The 20456-nt window shown below is 48.1% G+C and overlaps 1 protein-coding gene across 3 annotated transcripts in view; it reads left to right on the top strand.

Annotated features, from left to right (window-relative positions):
* The window catches only part of LOC122798216 (cysteine-rich with EGF-like domain protein 2-B), a 545426-nt gene that overhangs the window by 422102 nt on the left and 102868 nt on the right, over window positions 1-20456 (top strand). The gene's annotated exons all lie outside the window — the stretch shown is intronic.

Here is a 20456-nt window from a genome sequence, read left to right on the forward strand (position 1 = left end):
ATTTGTGTGGACTAGAGGAAATTTGGCTAAGACACCAAGATAAAATTATAATAGGAAACTATATAACTGGAAAATTGATTAGTGATGAGAAGGGAAAATGCAGAGCTGTATGGTATGAAAACTTGAAAATATTGATCTGAAGTAGTTAACTTCATTTGATCATCAACCTGTGAGTTCCGGATCCAATACGGATCTGATCTGGCAGCTTACCAAGCTAAAGATCTGAACTCCAAGCTCCTCCCCGTTACCCATACTGCACTGCAACCTCCTTCCAATCCCAGATCTCGTTTGCCTCAGCTTCGGCAGCAAGAGATTTCTGAGCTCCAGGAAGGTTAGTTAGATTCTATCTAACTTTCAGTCTGTGTGCCCTTTTCGGTGCTAAACAGTTCTATAACCCTTTCCTTATTCACCCCGGGTTTTTTGTGTATAGACATTAGGGTTATTGGTAGTGTAGAAATTTGCTAAACTTTCTGTTGTGTAGGCCTCCCTTCCCACCCTTAGCGTGTGTGTGTGTGTGTGTGTGTGTGTGTGTGTGTGTGTGTGTGTGTGTGTGTGTGTGTGTGTCTGCCTCTGCTTAGCTTATCTAAGCAGAAATGTCAGTAAGTCAGAAACTAACTTTCTCTAAGTGCACACAGTGTGGCCATAAGCTATACCTGGTCAATGGCCACACTCTGTGCGTAGTTTGTTTGGGAGTGCCGCATTTAACATCTGGCTGCAAAGTTTGTGTGGCCTTTAACCTCTGGGCCCTGCAGGATCACAGGACCAAACTGATTCTTGCGGGTATTTTACCTGCAGAGTCAGCTAGTTGTTCTGCGGCTTCTTCAGTCATGGCTGTGGCTGTTCAGCCTTCTGGCCCTCCTCCCCTGTCCGGGACTCCCACTCCCACCTCTAAACAGGGAGGGAGAGAGGCCAAGAAAGACAAACATAGGGAGAGAGAAAAAGAGAGAGAAAAAGAGAGACAGGGAGAGCGGTCACAAGAGGCAAGCCGACTCTGATCCGTCAGCCCCTCCCGCTAAGGTGTTGTGTCCAGAAAAAAGTGCAAGGTCATCTTCCCTTTGGCTCCGTTCTCCATGATTCTCCCTGGAGCTGGAGGAGGAGGCTCGGCCCACTTCGAGATAGTCTTCGCATCGGCCCTCCCGGCAGGTGTCATTGGCATACTCGAGGTCTACTCTGAAGCCGATATGGACAGGATGATGAGAAGGTTCCTGCAAACTCAATTGCAGATGGGAGTGTTGCTGCCCCCCCCCCCCAAGCTGGAGCAGGGAGTTTGGCCCCGACATTTGCCCCGATAGTCTTTCTCCGATCCACCCTCTGGTTTCGGAGTCTGTGGATCCGTGGAGCCCCGGAGTTGGGGTGTTGGCACCGATGGTACCCCCTACCTCGACGCCGGTCATGCCCTCGAGCCTGTCGGATCTGAGGGGATAAGTGTGTCATCAGCCTTATCGTGGTTGAGGCATACCCTCTCCTTGGGTCCGGCTGTGCCAACCTCAGCTCCGAACTCCTCGTCTGATCCAAGGGGTGCTGCTATCCACACCTTCAGCATCAGGGAAGCCGGTTCCCCTTCGGCTTTCGACATTGTGGAGAGGGTTCTCTCTGGAGGATCGAGACCCCTCACTCTTTCCTCGGAGTCCGCTGAGTTTGTCTTCCATCATCCAGTCCTCCCAGGGACAGCCTGTATCCGTTACACCCCAGACAGTTCCCCTTGAGGAATACGAGACTGTGTACGAGCCCTGCCCGGAGAGTCCCCCCAAGGAGGCCCCTCGCAAATGTCAGTGCCAAAGGTGGCACATGGACTCCCCTGAGTCCCTTACTGACGATACTGACTTGGAGGAAGGGAAAGGTTCCCCCATATCATCCCCCGAAGACGTCTCCTTCGGAGACATGATGGAAATTCTTCGGGGGGGGGGGGTTTGGTCCACCCAAAAACCTCCCTCCAACGAGTCAGTATTTCTGGAGGCGTTCGATACAGTTCCATCTACCTCTTTGGTGCCCCCCCCCCCCGGCTGACCCTCTGGTGGACCTTATTACCACCAGAGCCTGGAAGGAACCAGACACTGTAGAGCCAATACCCAAATGGCCTGACAAGGTATTGAGCCCTCCTGCAGACAAAGCTACTTGGAGTAAGGATTCCCCAGTTGATGCCATAGTGGTGGCGGCGGCCACCAAAAAGGACCTCGCTCAGGAACATTCCTTGGTCCATCCCCCGGACAAGGAGTCCAGGGCGATGGATTGTCTTGGAAAGCGGACTTTTGCTTCAGCTACCTTTGCTATAAGGGCGCTGAATTACATGGCCCACGTAATCAGACTGCAGCGTGACCTTGTGAAAGAGTATGCTGAGTCTCCCCTGGAGTCCATTTCAGCTGAGGATAAATGGACATTCTTGGCTCATATGGCCACTCTCAAGTCTGTGTCAAATATGTCCATGCGTTTACTCTCTAATGCCACCGAGGGAGCCGCTAGGGCAGCCAGGTTCGGTATTACCATGAGGCGTCATGCCTGGCTCTGGTTTTGTGATTTTTCAGAATCTTTCAAGGCATGCTTTACTAACGCCCCTTTTGATGGTTCGACCCTGTTTGGGAAAACCATTCAAGATATGCTTGTCCAGATTGAGAAGGATGGGAAAACGCTGTCAGCCATCGGGATCTGCTTCTCTAACCCTCAAAGGTCCTTCTCCAGAAACCAGTGAGGGCAGTAGAAGCTGTGGTTCCAGAAATCTCAACCGTCCTGGAACGCTCAGGAGGAGGCAGTGGGGGACAAGGTGGACACCGGGCCAGAGGCAGAGAGGGGCCGAAGAACTTTGGGTCATGGGAACCTTTTTCCGACCGACCCACGCAGCAGCCCTGAGGGGTTGCCCAACTGCTCTTTTCTGGAGGCAGTCGGGGGGGGGGGTTCTCAAGGCACCTAGCCCAATGGGAGTCCATCACGTCAGATCGCTGGGTTCTTCGAATAATATCCATAGGCTATTCTTTTCCCTTTATAAACTACCCCTTATGCACAAGACGCCTCCTGGACGTCCCACCCACTCAAAGGGAGGTGGCAGCTTTGGAGATAAGAAAGCTGCTAGAGAAAAGAGCAATCCAGCGAGTGCCCCCAGACCAGTCTGGATCAGGCATCTATTCCAGGTTCTTTTTGGTGCCAAAAAGGACGGGGACTTGAGGCCGATTCTTGACCTATCTGCGATGAACCTGTCCATTGCCAAGAAAAAGTTCTGGATGGTCATTCTACAATCTATCCTGCCCTTCTTGCAGGAGGAAGACCCGGATGTGCTTGATAGACCTCAAGGATGCGTACTACCATATCCTGATGGGCAGGCGATCCAGGAGGTTTCTCTGCTTTTGGCTAGGAGCCAGTCATTACCAGTTCAGGGTCCTACCCTTCGATCTCACCACAGCCACCAGGGTATTTACCAAGGTCATGGTAGTCATAGCGGCCCACCTGAGGCTTCAGGGCATTCAGTTCTTTCTGTACCTGGACAACTGGCTTCTCACTGCCTCCACCAGGCATCAGCTTGTACTAGCCAGGGATTTATTTCTTCAGTTGTTAACCCCGGCTGGGGATCACGATAAATCTCAAGAAGTCTTCCCTCCAACCTGTTCAAATTTTAGACTTCATAGGAGCAAGAATAGACTCTCTTCAGGCCAGGATATTTTTGACTCCAGACCGACTTCACAGCCTGGCCCTTCACGTATTGGCTCCCCTTCAGTCTCCTGAATCCCCAGCGGAGTTGGTCCTGAGAGCCCTAGGGTCCATGGCAGCAGCTATAAATCTGATTCCTTGTGCACGTCTGCATATGAGAGTGTTACAGTGAACGTTACAAGTTCAGTGGTCTCTACTACGTCAGTCTCTAGACTTTCCGATTCCTCTGAGGAGAGTGTGCAAAAATTCTCTCATATGGTGGCTTCAGTCCCAGGAATTGCGAGGAGGACATCCTTTTGTTGCACCTCCGCCCCAAGCCACGGCGACCATGGACGCCTCCCGTTTAGGGTGGGGGGGGCACTGCTCGGGCAGGACTGTCCAAGGCATGTGGACTAGGAGCGAGACCGTTCTGCATATAAGTGTTCTAGAGATGAGAGCAGTCCTTTTAGCGTTGCAGGCCTTTCATGCCTATATTCCTCTGGGAACTATTGCTATCCAGTCAGACAATGTCAGTGGTCTGGTACATCATCAAACAGGGGGGGGGGGGGCAGGTCTTATCTACTTTGTCGAGAGGCCATGAGAGTGTGGGAATGGGCGATCTCCACCAACCGCTTTCTGATAGCAATGCACATTCTTGGTCAGTCCAACATCTTGGCAGACAAATTGAGCAGCACTATCCTTTCACCTTACGAGTGGTCTCTGGACCTTTATGTAGCGGAACAGATCTTCCTCAGGTGGGGTCAGCCTTGCTGCGATCTCTTCGCATCGCTGTCCAACAAGTGCAGTGAGTTTTTCACTCTAATTCCCCCTATGGGGGAAGCCCCCAGAGACGCTCTTGTCCATGCTTGGCCATGCATATCCCCTGCTTCCACTCATGACAAAATTCTTACAGAAAGCTCGTCAGCTGGGGAGCAGAGTTATCCTTATAGCATCATTCTGGCCTCGTCAAGTTTGGTTTCCTTGCCTGCAGTCTCATCTCCTAACTCTGCCCTGGATCTTGGATCCCATTACGGATCTTATTCATCATCCCTTGGGAATTCTTCCCTTGAATCTGGACATCCTGGTAGCGACACAAATCCTCTACCAGGAATGTTTACAGTAGTAAGTGGAAACATTTTTCCATTTGGGCTTCACAGAGAAATCTGGACCCCTTTACCGCTCCGGTCCCAGCAGTGTTAGACTTTGTCTCATATTTTCCAGCAAGGGGCCAGCTCTTCCACAGTGAAAGTACAGCTGGAAGCTATTTCCCATTTTCATGTAGGGGAAAATTCAGGCTCCCTAGCTGCTGCCAGAATTTGCAAGACTTTTTTGAAAGGTACCTTTCTTCTGAGGCCTCCTGTTAAGAATCCTTCCCCTCCTTGGGATTTGACTTCAGTTCTTCAGGCCTTAGTCGCTCCCCCATTCGAGCCTGCAGCATCAGTTGACTTGAAATTCTTGTCATGGAAGACTGCCTTCCTGATGGCTATTACTTCAGCCAGGAGAGTGTCCGAGCTTCAGGCACTGTGTATGAAACCCCCATACCTAGTTTTTCACAAGGATAGGGTATATCTCAGGACTAACCCGTCTTTTCTTCCTAAAATTGCTTCGGAGTCCAATATTAATCAGTCGATTAATTTGCCTGTATTTTTCCCCAATTTTCAAAATAAAGGGGAATATAAACTTCATTTGCTTAATGTACACAGGCAGTTGCATTTTTATTTGCATAGGTCCAAACCTTTCCGTAAATCTGATCAGCTTTTTGTTTCCTTTGCTAGACCCTTTTTGGGAAAACCAGTTTCAAAAGTGACTATCGCTAAGTGGATTTCACTTTGTATTTTACAAGCTTATAGAGAGCTTGGACTACCAGCACCAGAAGGGGTTCATGCTTACTTCACCCGTTCTATGGCTGCTTCAGCTGCATTCTGGTCTAGAGTTTCCCTGGATGATATCTGCTCAGCAGCTACCTGGGCCTCCTCTCACACCTTCATTACTCATAAGCTAGATTTGGTGTCTAGAGGAAGGGCTTCCTTTGGCTCTGCAGTGCTCCAGAATATTCTTCCTTAAGGGCCTCCCAAGATTCGGGTAGTTGGGGATTCTGTCCCATAGGTTGATGATCAAATAAAGTTAACTGCTTCAGATAAAGAAGTTATGTATTCACCATAACGTTCTAGCTGAGTAGTTAAACTTCATTTGTCAGCAACCTTCCCCCCGACCTTGATGGTTATTTCTCTGTTTGGGCTCGATGTTCTGAATTTAGCGAGCCTTGTGTATGAGTTCAGGTCAGGTCTTTTTGGCTTAGGTTGTTGGGTGTCACGTTGTTAGGTGGTAAACTCGATCTGAGGATTGGAAGGAGGTTGCAGTGTAGTATGGGTAAGGGGGAGGAACTTGGAGCTCGGATCTTTAGCTTGGTAAGCTGCTGGCTCGAATCCGTATCGGATCCGGAACCCACAAGGTTGCTGACAAATGAAGTCTAACTACTTAGAAGGAACGTTATGGTGAGTACATAACTTATTATCTGAAGTAGGAGATTCATTTGTCTGCAACCTGTGGGTTATGGATCCGATATCGGATCCGAACCGGCATGGTTTACCAGCTATGGATCCAAGCTCTCAGCTCCTCCCCTCACCCATAATGCCCTGCTCTCCCCTCATGATCCCAGATCTCGTTTGCCGCGCTGGTGACCAGATTTGTGTTCCTAAGCTCTTCAGCTAAGTGCAGATGTTCTTCGTCTTCCATTGCTGCAGTCCTGACTATTGGGTATAGTCCGCGTCCCAGTCGGCCCGAATACCAGAGTATAAGGCTGACGTCGGTCATGGCGCCTTAGACTGACGTCAGTACGTCAGGGTACTAATGCGCATGACCGACGTCATTTCCTCAGTCTTTTGCCGCATGGTCCGATGCAGAAGCAATTTTGCGAGTGCAGGTTGGCGTTCTGAGATTTTCCAAACCGGAGTTTCAGACCGAAACAGAGTTGGCTAAGTAACCCGTTGGGAACATTTTGGTTTTCTTGCCTCAGTATTTTACGGATGTCAGAAAAAGTGAATAACTGTATTTCTTGTGGGAAGCAGATACCGCATAGGGATTATCATACATTGTGTATACCTTGTTTAGGGCCTGAGCACGACGTTGTTGGTTGCCGCTCTTGTGCTAGATTTAACAAGCGCACTATTAAGAGGAGGCTAGATTGTGCTAGGTTGGTGTTTGGAAAGCGTTGCAATTATAATATGCCGTCGGATGCTCCGACGCCCGCTTCATCAAGAAGCGCAAGGACAAAACAGTGAAGCCTAGGGGTGAGGAACCGCAGTCCCGGACGTCGGTTCTTTAGTAGGCTCAGTGGAGCCAGAGGTTTTGCCAGGAGTCTCCATGGAGTCTCAGGCAGATACTTTATTGTTACAGGATGTGCCCTCTCAGGAGGTAGGCCAGGCTGAGGGGCTTCTGAGGTAACTGTTCTTCCCTCTTCCCAAGGTAGTTAGGCCTCTCCTTCTGTTGCCAAAGCTTCTTTTAGAGGTAGGCCAAGTTCAGCTTCTGTGGGGCTTCTCCTAGCATTTCGGGCTCTGTGCCTAAGAAACATATGCTTAAAATGGCAGAAGATTTGATTACTCTTATTAGAGGTTCTATGCCCCCGCCTGATAAGAGGCCTAGGGTGGAACAGGAGTTTGATGATTTTGAACAGTGTTCACAGGCTTCAGAGTCTTCTGTGGAAGACTTACAAGAGTTTCCTACTTATTCTGATTCTGATGTGGATGATTCCACTCCTACAGCTTCTCCTCCTGAGGATTTTTCTTTTTCAGAGACTCTTCACTCCATGAGGGAGCACTTTAAATGGGAAGGCCAGGATTACTCTGATTCCAGGAAAAGGCTTAGGGAATTCTTGTTTTTACCCCAGCATAGGCCCTTAGCTATTCCTCCTGTGTTGAATGTGGTGGAGGATGTTTTGCAGAGGCTTCCTGAACCCTGACTCCTTGCCTCCTGCTCCTGTTAAGCCTGATAGGTATTATAGGGTGCCAAGCTCATAAGTATTTGTTTAAGAGTCCTAGGGCGGACCCAGAAACTGTTTCTCAGGGGCCTAAAGGTGTTAAAGCTTCTGTGGTTAAAAATCCTGTACCCTCTGATAAAGAGGCAAGGGCTTTGGATAGGTGGGGTAAGAAAGTGTATACTTCTTCCACTCTAGCCATGAGGGCGTTGAATTGTCAGTTTCACATGCTAAAATATCAGAATTATCTCCTTTCACAATTGAAGTCTAAGGTGGATGCTTTGGCGGAAGGTATTGAGTGTAAAGAATTGCTGGATTTGGTTCATGTGTCTGAACAAGTGGGTAAGCATTCTTTGCAGTGTGGTTTTGATGCTGTTCAGGCCTCCTCGAGGGTGGCTGCTACTAGTTCTGTTCTTCGCAGACATGCCTGGTTGAAGGATCAGAATTTAGCTGAGCATGTTAAGACCAGGATTTTGGATGCTCCTTTACAGTCTGATGTGTTGTTTGGACCGCCTGTGGAAGCAGTTTTAAAGAAAATGGAGGACAAAGCTAAGTCTATGCAGACTGTTAAAGATTTCTTGCAGGTGCAGCCTCCCAAGTTTAGCAGAAATTGGCCTGCTAAGGGGTGGACATATCCTGCTTATGGTTCCCAGTCTAGGGGTAGGTCTAGACGTGGTAGGGGCAGGGCTCAAGGTTCATTTAGGCCTAGATCAGAGAGTTCACCTGCTCAGACTTCTGGTGAGGGCAGGGGTCAGTCCTTTCGTAAGCAGACCCAATGACCTGCCTTTTCAGCTGCCAGTGGATTCTCGTCTGGCAGCTCCTTTGGGAGGAAGACTGTCTCTTTTCAAAGAAAATTGGGATTTAATCACTCAAGACAGATGGGTGCTGGATATCATTCATCACGGTTACAGATTTTATTTCCACACAATGCCCCGTTTCAAAGGCATGCCAGATGTTCCTCCTCCACAAAGGAAAGAGGCTCACAAGCAAGTTTCTCAGTTACTCCAGATAGGGGCCATTCAGCCAGTCCCTGTGTCAGAAAGAGGCTACGGATTTTATTCTCGCCTGTTCCTAGTACCAAAGAAGGGGAACACGTGGAGACCAATTTTGGATTTATCTATCCTCAACACTTATCTGGACATTCCCAAGTTCAAGATGTTGACGTTACAACAACTGTTACCTCTGCTGGGCAAGGATCACTGGATGGTAACTTTGGATCTCAAGGAAGCTTACCTTCATGTGCCTATAAGGCTAAGTTGCAGAAAGTATCTGCGGTTTGGAACTGGAGATTTTCATTATCAGTTCTCTGCATTGCCCTTTGGCTTATCTACTGCGCCCAGAGTATTCACAAAGGTTCTGGCTCCAGTGATAGCTTACTTCAGGCTTCAAGGCATTCAAATCTATCCTTACTTGGACGACTGCCTGATTCTGGCTCAAGAAAAGGAAGACCTTCTACAGCATCTGGAATTTGTCATAGCAGTGCTAAGATGCCTAGGGTATTCTGTGAACGAAATAAAGTCCAGTCTAGTACCCTCTCAAGACATGTGCTTTCTGGGTGTGAGACTGAATACAGCAGCCCAGATGGCCTTTTAACCCCGGACAAACAAAAGAGTCTGTCACTTTACTTCCATCAACTATCTCATCAGTCCGTGCTGACTGCAAGGACAGTCCTTCAAGCATTAGGGTTCATGGCATCTTGTATTCTGGTGCTTCCCAATGCCAAACTGCATATGAGGAAGCTGCAATGGTATCTCAAAATGTATGGACACAGCACTGCCAGGATTTGGACACTGTCATTCAAATAATACCTTGCCTTCAAAAGGAATTCTTGTGGTGGGCTCAGGAATGTCACCTAAACAAGGGACTCTCTGTGACCCGGCCAGAGGCGAGTCAGATTTTAACGACAGATGCCTCGGACACTGCTTGGGGAGCTCATCTAAATGGAAAGTGGATACAAGACAAGTGGCCTGCCAGACTACAGCATCTACATATCAACATGAAGGAGATGTTAGCAGTCCAGTTTGCATTGATGGCTTTCAAGGAGTTACTTCTTCCAGGGCAGGTGTTGATTCTAACAGACAACACAACTGTCATGTGGTACATCAACAAGCAAGGGGAACACATTCTTATCCTCTATGCAGGCAAGCAATGATTTTATGGGAGACTGCGTTAAGCCTGCAACTAACTCTTCAGGCAAGGTTTCTGCCAGGAGCACAGAACTCCCTAGCAGATGTATTAAGCAGACAAATCATGGATCCCCACGAGTGGAAACTGGATCTTCATGTATTTCAGAAATTGACAGTGTCATGGGGAACTCCAGACATAGATCTGTTCGCTTCTCCACTAAACCACCAGCTGCCAAAGTATTGCACAAAGGGGTTTCATCACACAGCTTGGAAAGTGGATGCTCTGTCTTTCAGTTGGAAAAACCTTCATGTCTATGCCTTTCCACCTCTGCCTCTTCTTCCAAAGGTATTATTAAAGGTCAGACAAGACAGGCCAAGGATGATTTTGATAGCTCCAGATTGGCCTCGGCAACATTGGTACCCACTTCTACGGAGTCTTGTAAAGAAGCCTCCATGGCCTTTACCTCTGATTCCTCATCTGTTATCTCAGAAGGACGGTCATCTGCTCAATGTCAAGCTTCAATCTCTTCATCTCACAGCTTGGCATATTCTGTGTTGAAGCACAGCAGGTCTCAGCTTCCTCAACAAGTTTTAAATGTGATTATGGAAGCTAGAAGGCCTAGTACTAGGAGAGTGTACGCAGAAAAATGGAAGAGATTTTTGTTTTGGACTACAGCAAAGAATTTGGAGATTTCAGAGCCTAATTTGAGTGTGGCTCTTCAATATCTTACTGAATTATTGGACAAAGGTTTGTCCTTCTCTTCCATAAAGATTCATGCTGCAGCAATTTCAGCTCACTATGATTGTGACCCACCTTTGTTTTCGCATCCTTTGTTCAAGCAGTTTCTTAGAGGGGCAAAGAATATAAGACCCCCACGTAGAGCTCCTACTCCTGCTTGGGATCTCAATTTTGTGTTGGAAAAACTTACTCTACAACCTTTTGAGCCTGCAGCTACTGCTGAATTGAAATATTTGTCATGGAAGACTGCTTTTCTGTTGGCTATTACTTCTGCAAGAAGGGTGTCTGAGTTGTAGGCCCTTATGGCAGTAGAGCCCTTTTTGATTTTCCATAAGGACAGGGTGTCTTTACGTACTAATCCTTCCTTTATGCCTAAGGTGGTTTCTAGTGTGGCTTTAAACCAAACTATTCATTTGCCTACGTTTTTTGCAGATCCTCAAAATAAAGGGGAAAAGATTTTGCACACTTTAGATGTACACAGGCAATTGTGTTATTATTTGAGCAGGACTAAGAATTTTAGGCAGTCTCAGCAGTTACTTGTTTCTTTTGCTTTGGGTTCACAGGGCAAGCCTGTGTCAAAACAAACTATTTCTAGGTGGATTGGCTTTTGCATTGCATTTTGTTATTCCCATCATGGCAAAGAGGTTCCAGCTGGGATTAGGCCTCATTCCACTAGGGCTACGGCCACTTCAACAGCATTTCTAAGGGGGGTGGCAACTAAGGATATTCTGGAAGCAGCTACTTGGAGTTCAGTGCATACTTTCTCTAGGCATTATCACCTGCCTATATACTCTAAGACTAGGGCTGGTTTTGCCACAGCTGTTTTACAAGGCATGTTGTCAGCTCCTGCTACTTTATAATTTGCCAGCCTCCCTTACCTCTGCTTTGGGATTCTACCCAATAGTCAGGACTGCAGCAATGGAAGACGAAGAACATAGTACAGTTTTGTACCTACCATAAATGTAGATGTTCGAGGATTCCATTGCTGCAGTCCAATTTACCCTCCCTCCTTCCCCTCTGTGTTTAGGGGTGGTTGTGTAGGTGAGTTTACATGCTTATATTTTATATATATGTGTATATATTGTTGTATATATTGTACATGTTTTTTGGTGCAGGTTTTTTGGGACTTGTCTTTTTGGGTCTTCTGACATCTGGGGCAAGAAAAGACTGAGGAAATGACGTCGGTCATGCGCATTAGTACCCTGACGTACTGACGCCAGTCTAAGGCGCCATGACCGACGTCAGCCTTATACTCTGGTATTCGGGCCGACTGGGACGCGGACTATACCCAATAGTCAGGACTGCAGCAATGGAATCCTCGAACATCTACATTTATGGTAGGTACAAAACTGTACTTTTTTCAGTATTTAAAGTGCTAAATTTTGATTTTTTGTGTGAAAGTTGTGTGGAAGTTTAGGTTTCCCTATTACTTAATTATACTTTTAGTGTTTAAAAATTTAATTTTCTTATCCCTCCCCTCGCTGGTAGCGTAGTGTGTACTTGGGGCCTGTGTGTTTAGTTACTTTGCTTTATTTTAGTTTAAGTAACTTTTTTGGTTTTGGGATGTCTGAACAACCCAAAGCTGTGTTCTCCAAGTGCTCCGAGTGTGGCCATAAGCTTTCCCCGGCTGATTGCCACATTCGGTGTGTTAGATGCCTTGGGGTTGAACACCTCACTTCTGGATGTTCCATTTGTGCAGGGTTCAACCCCAGGGCATTGAAGGAGTGGAGGTCCAAGCTTGTCTTGGCGGGTCTTTTGCCACCGGACTCGGCTCCGGCCTCTGCTCGCCGGGGTAACCGTTCCTCGGTTGTCTCCTCTCCGGCTCCCCCTTCTCCTCCTGGGACTCAACCTCCCTGTAGTGGTTCGGAGGAGAGGGAAGCTAGAAAGAAGGACGAGGAGGAGAAGCACCATAGCGGCGGGCGAGACCTCTCTGTCGTTTCGGCCCAGCCAGCTGCTTCTCCTCCGGCCTCCTTGTCTGCTGGCTCTCCTCCTCGGCTCCGGTCTCCTGTGTGTTTTCACGGGACCTGAGAAGGAGGAGACCCGATCTCCATCGAGGCTATCGAGGAGGCACTCAAGGCCTACCTCGGTAGCCTCGTCGAGATCAACTTATAGCCTGTCAGGCGCTGATCTGGACCGGATGATGAGAAGGTTCATCTAGGCCCAGATGCAGATGGGAGTGCTCTTGCCTCCCTCTGGGGAGCTCGACCCTTTTTCAAGCCAATTGCTCCTTCTCCGACCCGCTACCGGGTTCGGAGCAGTTGAAGCCGAGCAGCCGGGCGGGGTGGGTCGGCCCGATAGTACTTGGTACCGGATCCGACCCTGCCCTCGAGTGCTGGATCCGACCTCGGAGCCTGGATCCGAGCCGGATCCGGGGATCAGTGCTCCGGCGCCGTCTGTGTCTGAGCGCACTGCCCTTCGGATCCGAGCACTTGGCGCGGCTCCGATCCACTCCTCGGATCAAGGGGAGCCGATTGTCGGATCCTTTGGTCGAGGTCGGCTCCCTTCGCTTTTGATGTAGTGGAGAGCCCTGTTGAAGGTCTCCGGACCCCGGCACTTGCTTCGGCTCCGCGCTCCCTCTGCACTGGGTCAGGCTTCCACCATCCAGCCCTTGGGACAGCCCGCCTTTGCCCCAAGCTGTTCCCCTGGAACAGGTTACTGTTTGCGAGGAGTCCTCTGACAGCCCCCGGAGGATGTTCCCGCAAACATACGTGCAAAAGGAGGCACATTGACTCCCAGTCTCTCACAGAAGACACGGATTTGGAGGAAGGGGAAGGCTCCCACGGTCACCCCTGAGGATGTCTCATTTGGAGACATCATGGAAATGCTCGCATAAGGGGGTGGTCTGCCCCAAGTCTTCCTCGGACGAGTCCGTGTTCTTGGAGGCATTTGAAGCGGGCCCATCTACCTCTTGGGTGTCCCTCCTGCCGACCCCTGGTGGACCTCATTACCACCAGGGCGTGGAAGGAACCGGACACCGTGGAGCCAATCCCTAAAGGCCGACCGTATTCTCAGTCCCCGCTGACCGTGCCCATTGGAGTAAGGGGCCTCCGGTAGATGCCATGTTGATGGCGGCGGCCACCAAGAGGAACTTGCTCAGGAGAGTCCTCAGTCCATCCCCGAGCAAGGAGTCTCGGATGATGGACCGCTTGGGAAGCGGATGTTTAGTTCAGCGACCTTCTCAGTGAGGCGCTGAACTATCTGGCACGTGATTAGGATGCAGCGATCTTATTAAAGAATACGCTGCATCCCCCCAGAGTCCATGTCTGAGGAGGACAAAGTGTTGCACTCCACCCGCATGGCCACTCTCAGGTCCGTCACCAATACCTCTATGCGGCTACTGTCCCATGCTACGGAAGGTGCCGCTAGAGCCGCAGGGGCAGGCCTAGTTACTAGACGTCAGGCCTGGCTCCGTCATTGCGATTTCTCAGAGCCCTTCAAGGCGTCATTCGCGAACGCCCCCCTTCGATGGTTCTGCCCTCTTTGGCAAAACTGTTCGCGACACTTTGACCCAGAGCGAGAAGGACGGAAGACGCTGTCTGCCATCGAATCCGCTTCTCTGCTCCCCAGAGGCCCTATTCTAGGAACCAAAAGGGACAGAAGATGATGTGGTTCCGAAGTCGCAGCAATCTCAGTCTGCTCGGACAACCAGTCCTTCCGTGGCAGAGGAGGACAGGGAGGACGCCGCCCTAGGGGCAGAGGGGCACCCAGGAACTTCGGGTCCAGAGAACCCTTCTCTGAACGGTCCGCAGCAGCCCTGAGGGTTGCCCGGCTGCTCCACTCTGGAGGCAGTCGGGGACGTTTTCGAGCACCTAGCGGCATGGGAGTCCATAACATCAGACCGCTGGGTCCTCCAGATCATATCCAGAGGATACCGTATACCCTTTCTTCATTTGCCAAAATTGAAGCCCCTCCCCGACGTTCCACCCGGTCAGTGGGAGGCCGCTTTGGCAGAGATTGGCCATCTGCTAAAGAAAAGAGCCATCCAGCCCGTCCCCAGACCAGATCGGATCAGGGTTCTACTCCAGGTTCTTTTAGTGCCAAAAAGACGGGGATCTAAGACCAATTTTAGACCTTTCACTCTTGAACCTGGCAGTTCCCAAGGAGAAGTTCGAATGGTCACGTTGCAGTCTATTCTCCCCTTCTGGGAGAAAATCACTGGATGTGCTCCATAGACCTCAAGGATGCGTACTTCCACATACTAATGGACAGGCGCTCAGGAGGTTTCTCCGCTTCGGCTGGGAGCCAGTCACTACCAATTCGGGTCCTTCCCTTTGGTCTCACCACAGCCCCAGGGTGTTCACCAAAGTATTAGCAGTGGTAGCGGCCCACCTGAGGCTTCAGGGGGTACAGGTCTTTCCCTACCTGGACGACTGGCTTCTCACCGCCCCAACAAGGCATCTACTACTATTGGCGCGAGACTCCTTTCTCCAGCTTGCTCCCCGTCTGGGCATCACAATAAACACAAAAAAATCCAACCTAGCACCCACGCAGTTCATAGATTTTATAGGTGCCAGGTTAGACACAAGGAGATTAAAAGCCTTCCTCACTGCGGACAGAGTTCAAAATCTGCAATTCCATGTGCAGGCCATTCTCCACTCAAGCTCAGTTCCGGCGGAGTTGGTCCTGAGGGCCCTAGGGTCCATGGCGGCAGCAATAGCGCTTCTTCCTCTCGCCAGGTTCAATATGCGCATCCTTCAATGGACACTCCTAGTTCAGTGGTCGTATCTTGCTCTTCCTATGCATCATCCCATTGCAATCAGCAAGGCTTGCAAGCGGTCCCTCCTGTGGTGGCTACACTCTCCAGATCTCCACGGAGGCCGCCCGTTTTGTGCTTCTCCCCCTCTCGCCATGGTGACCACGGACGCCTCCCGCCTCGGGTGGGGGGGGGTGCATTTTGCAGGCCGGATGGTCCAGGGCACGTGGAACGATTCAGAGACCTTACTGCATATCAACGTTCTAGAGATGAGAGCAGTGCTTTTAGCGTTGCTAGCACTTCAGGCCTTTCTTCCCTTGGGAACAATTGCGATTCAATCGGACAACATGTCGGTTGTCTGGTATATCAACAAGCAAGGAGGAACCAGGTCTTACCCTCTTTGTCGAGAAGCCATGAGAGTGTGGGAATGGGCAATCTCCACCAACCGCTTTCTCCTAGCAACGCATATTCCGGGTCGGTCCAACATCCGGGCGGACAAACTCAGTCGCACCATTCTCACCCCTTACGAGTGGTCTCTCAATACTCAGGTAGCGGAACGCATCTTCGCACGGTGGGGAACTCCTTGTTGCGATCTTTTTGCCTCTCCCTCAAACACCAAGTGCGACAGTTTTTTCGCTCTGATAACTCCTCCCGGAGGTTCCCCAAGAGACGCTCTGGTGCATGCTTGGCCACCCGGTCTTCTTTATGCTTATCCCCCCTTGCCTCTGATGCTCCAAGTTCTTCAGAAAGCCTCTCGGTTGGGGTGCAGAATGATTCTCATTGCTCCATTTTGGCCTCGACAGATCTGGTTCCCCTTCCTAAGGTCTCACTCAGTGAATCCTCCTTGGATTCTAGATCCCATTCCGGATCTGATATCTCATCCATCCCACTTATCTCCTCCGAACCTGGACAACCTGAAGCTGACCGCTTGGCTGCTCCAGTTCCACTCTTGATCAGGACTCCCGGTATTTCGTCCCCTGTTGAGGCCATCCTGGTGGCAGCTCATAAGCCATCCACTAGGAAAGTCTACCGCAGCAAGTGGAAACGGTTCTCTTTGTGGGCGGAGCGGCAAGGCCTTAACCCCTTCACAGTTCCTCTCCCTTTGGTGCTTGATTTTTTTAACCACTCTTTTTAATGATGGTGCCAGCAGTTCCACGGTCAAAGTACAACTTGCGGCAATTTCTCATTATCACATTGGTCATGACTCCAATCCACTGATGTCGGCCAAGTTATGTAAGATTTTCCTTAAAGGTACTTTTCTTCTCAGGCCCCCGGTAAAGCAAGTGGTTCCTCCTTGGGACCTTTCCTTAGTTCTCCAGGCCTTGACCGCCCCCCCCCTTCGAACCGGCGGCTACGGTAGATCTGAAATTCCTAGCTTTCAAGACGACCTTCTTAGTAGCCGTTACTGCCAAGAGAGTCTCAGAGCTTCAAGCATTATCAGCTAAACCTCCTTACTTGGTCTTTCATCCGGACCGTGTTTACCTCGGGACCAACCCGTCCTTTCTTCCTAAGGTAGCTTCTGAAGCAAACATTAATCAATCCATTAACCTCCCTGTCTTCTTTCCGAAGTATGAAAACAAAGGTGAATACAAGCTTCATTCCTTAGATGTTCACAGGCAACTTAGATTCTATCTAAACAGGACGGCTGGTCATAGGCAATCCGACCAGTTGTTCATTTCCTTTGCTAAATTTAATTTGGGCAAACCAATTTCTAAAGTCACATTATCTCGCTGGATTTCACAATGTATCTTATTGGCTTATCAAGCTTCGGGAAGGCCCGCACCGGAGGGTGTTCATGCCCATTCAACCCGGTCAGTCTCTACCTCGGCAGCCTTTAAGGCTAGGATTCCTGTAGATGATATTTGTGCAGCAGCCACGTGGGCTTCATCTCATACTTTTATTTCCCACTACAAGTTGGATCTTACATCTAGGGGTAGAGCATCCTTTGGCTCCGCTGTGCTCCAGAATATCCTTCCATGATGGCCGCCCAAGATTCAGGTAGCTGGGGACTCTGTCCCACAGGTTGCAGACAAATGAATCTCCTACTTCAGATTTAGAAGTTATGTACTCACCATAACGTTCCATCTGTGTAGGTGTATTCATTTGTCTGCAACCATCCCGCCCTCCTATCCCCCTAGCCTTTCAGTTTCCTGCATATGATGTTTTACCCTTTTCAGGGTGTTCTTGCTGTTGGCAAACTCGATCTGAGGTCATGAGGGGAGAGCAGGGCATTATGGGTGAGGGGAGGAGCTGAGAGCTTGGATCCATAGCTGGTAAACCATGCCGGTTCGGATCCGATATCGGATCCATAACCCACAGGTTGCAGACAAATGAATACACCTACTCAGATGGAACGTTATGGTGAGTACATAACTTCTAATTTTAGTAGATGCTTGGGGTGATCTTTTAGAGTGGAAGGATAGTTTAAACAGAAGTGAGGAGAGGGTAAAATCTCTGTTAGATTTGAGGCAGGGGACTTTCTTTGGGTACTATTTTTGGAAGAAAATTGCCAGTAAAAAGGGTTCGTGAAGTATAAGCAAATGTCTGGGAAAATGTTTAGAGAGCTTTTGGGGGAGAGGTGGAAGGGCATTCATCTTTGCAATGGATTGCAAATGTATTGGTGGATTTTGGGACTTTGTTTTTGAGAGTTATTGCATGCAGAAATTCAAAAAGAAGCATCTGTTAGGTAATATTGTTTGGTTAATTTGGAATGGGTGGTGTGGATGGGGACGGTTCACCTCTATTTGATTGAATGTTCTTAATATTGTGATTAAAAACTGGAATTAAGACCTTCCTAAATATTGAAGTTACAAAAGATTGAGAAAGGAAAAGTATGTCCTCTTCCAGTCTTCACACTAACCTCCCTCCTCATAACACTGCCCTAAAATTTGTCTGAGTAGTGGCACTATTATGGGAAGATTTTTTTTAACTTAAGGTGCAAGTTTAAGGTTAGAGGAGGAGGCAGCATTTGAGTTGGCACCCATTACTAAAATTGGCAGAGGGTCTCTGCCCCCTTGCACCACCTTAGTAATGAGTGCTTACCCTAATGCTGCTTCTTCCCCTTCCCCTAACCATGCACCTTACCTTAATAAAAACCTTCCTGTAATACTGCCAGTAATCAAGACCCACTCAGACACACAACATGCACAAACACACTAACAATGCTACACCTATCCCCTTACCTAACTGTGACCCTAACAATAAAACATATACACACACTCAGACAAGCATACAAAACCTGTCCCTATCCCTGACCGTTTCACACACACACATGCACAAATGCTCTTACCCCTTCCAGCCCCACTCACGTTGCTTGACAAAACATTCCCTCGCATTTTGACCATTCAGCTATCTGTACATTTGGTGTTAAACACTACTCCTAACACTTGTTAATCAAATGGACAGTCTACTAAATGCAAGAAACCCAGTTGCACATGTACATCTGCCTGTTTCTTGTTATCAGTCGGGATGTGATGAACTAATATATATAACTTTTCAGTATGTTGATGTTTTTTATCCACATGATGTAACTGTCATCAAAACATTTATACTATGTCATCAAAACATTTATAACTATGTTGTGAGCAGTCAGAAATCCAGGTTTAACACCCTGTCTAGGCAATAGTTGATGAAAAAAAAGAAACTGTACTTTAAATAATTTTATTAAAACCTTTGGAAACTGCACAGAGCCAAATTTAGTACATAAATTATGCAAATTTTGTAATTACTGCATCCCACTGAAAAGAGGGGGTCACCAGTCATTCAGACTAGAAATGTTATATAGATTCTATCGGGTATTGTAAATTTATGGAGATCCATTTTACAATAAGTGACTTCATATCTTGAAGAAAAAGCCTGCACCATTCCTTTGGAGTCCTCTTGCCCCCCCCCCCTGAACTTATTTTAGGCCTAAACAGCATCAGAAAAGAAGTACCCATACAAACCAAGGAGTTTAAGAGCCATGCAGTCATTACTTATCACCTTGAGGTTCTAGTCAAGTACCCAGGAGGATGACCCCACAGCAGTCATCTGATTATTTAGGACAGACCATGGGTAAGGTAATTCATTGAGTTTAGTTTGATTTGGATCTCAAAAGACATCCCATTCCAGATGGCCACATCTTTAAGTTGTCCTCGTGGTGTGCTGCCGGTAAGTGAGCATTTCTACTTAGTAATTGTCTTATTTTGCTCGAAGTTTGGCATTTTTACTCAAATATTGCCTTATCTTGATCGTACATTTGTCAGAACCTGTAACTAGTGTCTTCAGTTGCCGTCGCTGTGATCCTGCGTGCTGTAAATACTTTTTTATGGTGGTCTCTCACTAATTTAAGCTCTGCAATTAGTCGCTAGTATTTCTGAAGACATAATCACCGTTTTTACCTACTAGTGATTTCATTTGGCAGAACCTGTGGATAGTGTTTTAAGTTGCAGATGCTGAGATCCTGCGTGCTGTAAACGCTTTCTATGGTGGTCTCTCACTAATTTAAGCTCTGCAATTAGTCGCTAGTGTTTTTGAAGACATAACCACTGTTTTTTACCTACTAGTGATTTCTAACACCACATATTGTAGTTTTTTTGCAGTCGCTGAGGTCCCAACCTCTTGAGTATCTGTACACGCTGTTTTTGTGGCTGTTTATTATTGTCTTATCCTCTGCAATTAATCGCTAGTTATTGCTAAAGCAATAATCACTGTATTTAGTTATTAGAGACTCCTAAAGCCTCTGTTTAGTGTATGTTATTATCCTTCATGCTACCTTTGTTTTGTGGCTGTTTCTATACTAACCTCAAGAAAAATAATCTCTCTAAACTATCTTCCACGTACAATAATATAGCTAGATTTGTTACTGGTAAACCCTTCAGAACTCACCACTGTCTGAATCTGCAGCAACTTAACTGGCTTGAACTGTCAAACATGTTGCTTCTTTCCCAACTGACATTTGTTCAAAGAGCATTCTACCAACCTCACAACACACCTATACTCTCCAACCTCTTAACTCCCTACTCTAATCTGAACTCCCTCCGTTCATCAAGTAAGCTGCTAGTTACCTTAACCAAATCTAATAACCTAGCAGGTGATTCCCTTTTCTCTAATACTATTGGAAAACACTGGAATCAACTACCTACTGAACTTACTTCCATTGCATCTACTGTTCTGTTTAAACAAAAACTCAGAATTTACCTTAAAAGCCACTGGATGTGTCCCTGCTCTAATCCTGACTAAAGTAATATGCTTCAATTACTCCGTCTTTCTCTCCCTCCTGCTTCCTCCCTTACCTTTCTTTCTCTATCCTCTTTAAACTCCTCCTCTTCA

The sequence above is a fragment of the Protopterus annectens genome, chromosome 3.part1, assembly GCF_019279795.1.
Source record: "Protopterus annectens isolate FY-2018-M chromosome 3.part1, PAN1.0, whole genome shotgun sequence".
In the NCBI taxonomy this organism is placed as follows: Eukaryota; Metazoa; Chordata; order Ceratodontiformes; family Protopteridae; genus Protopterus; species Protopterus annectens.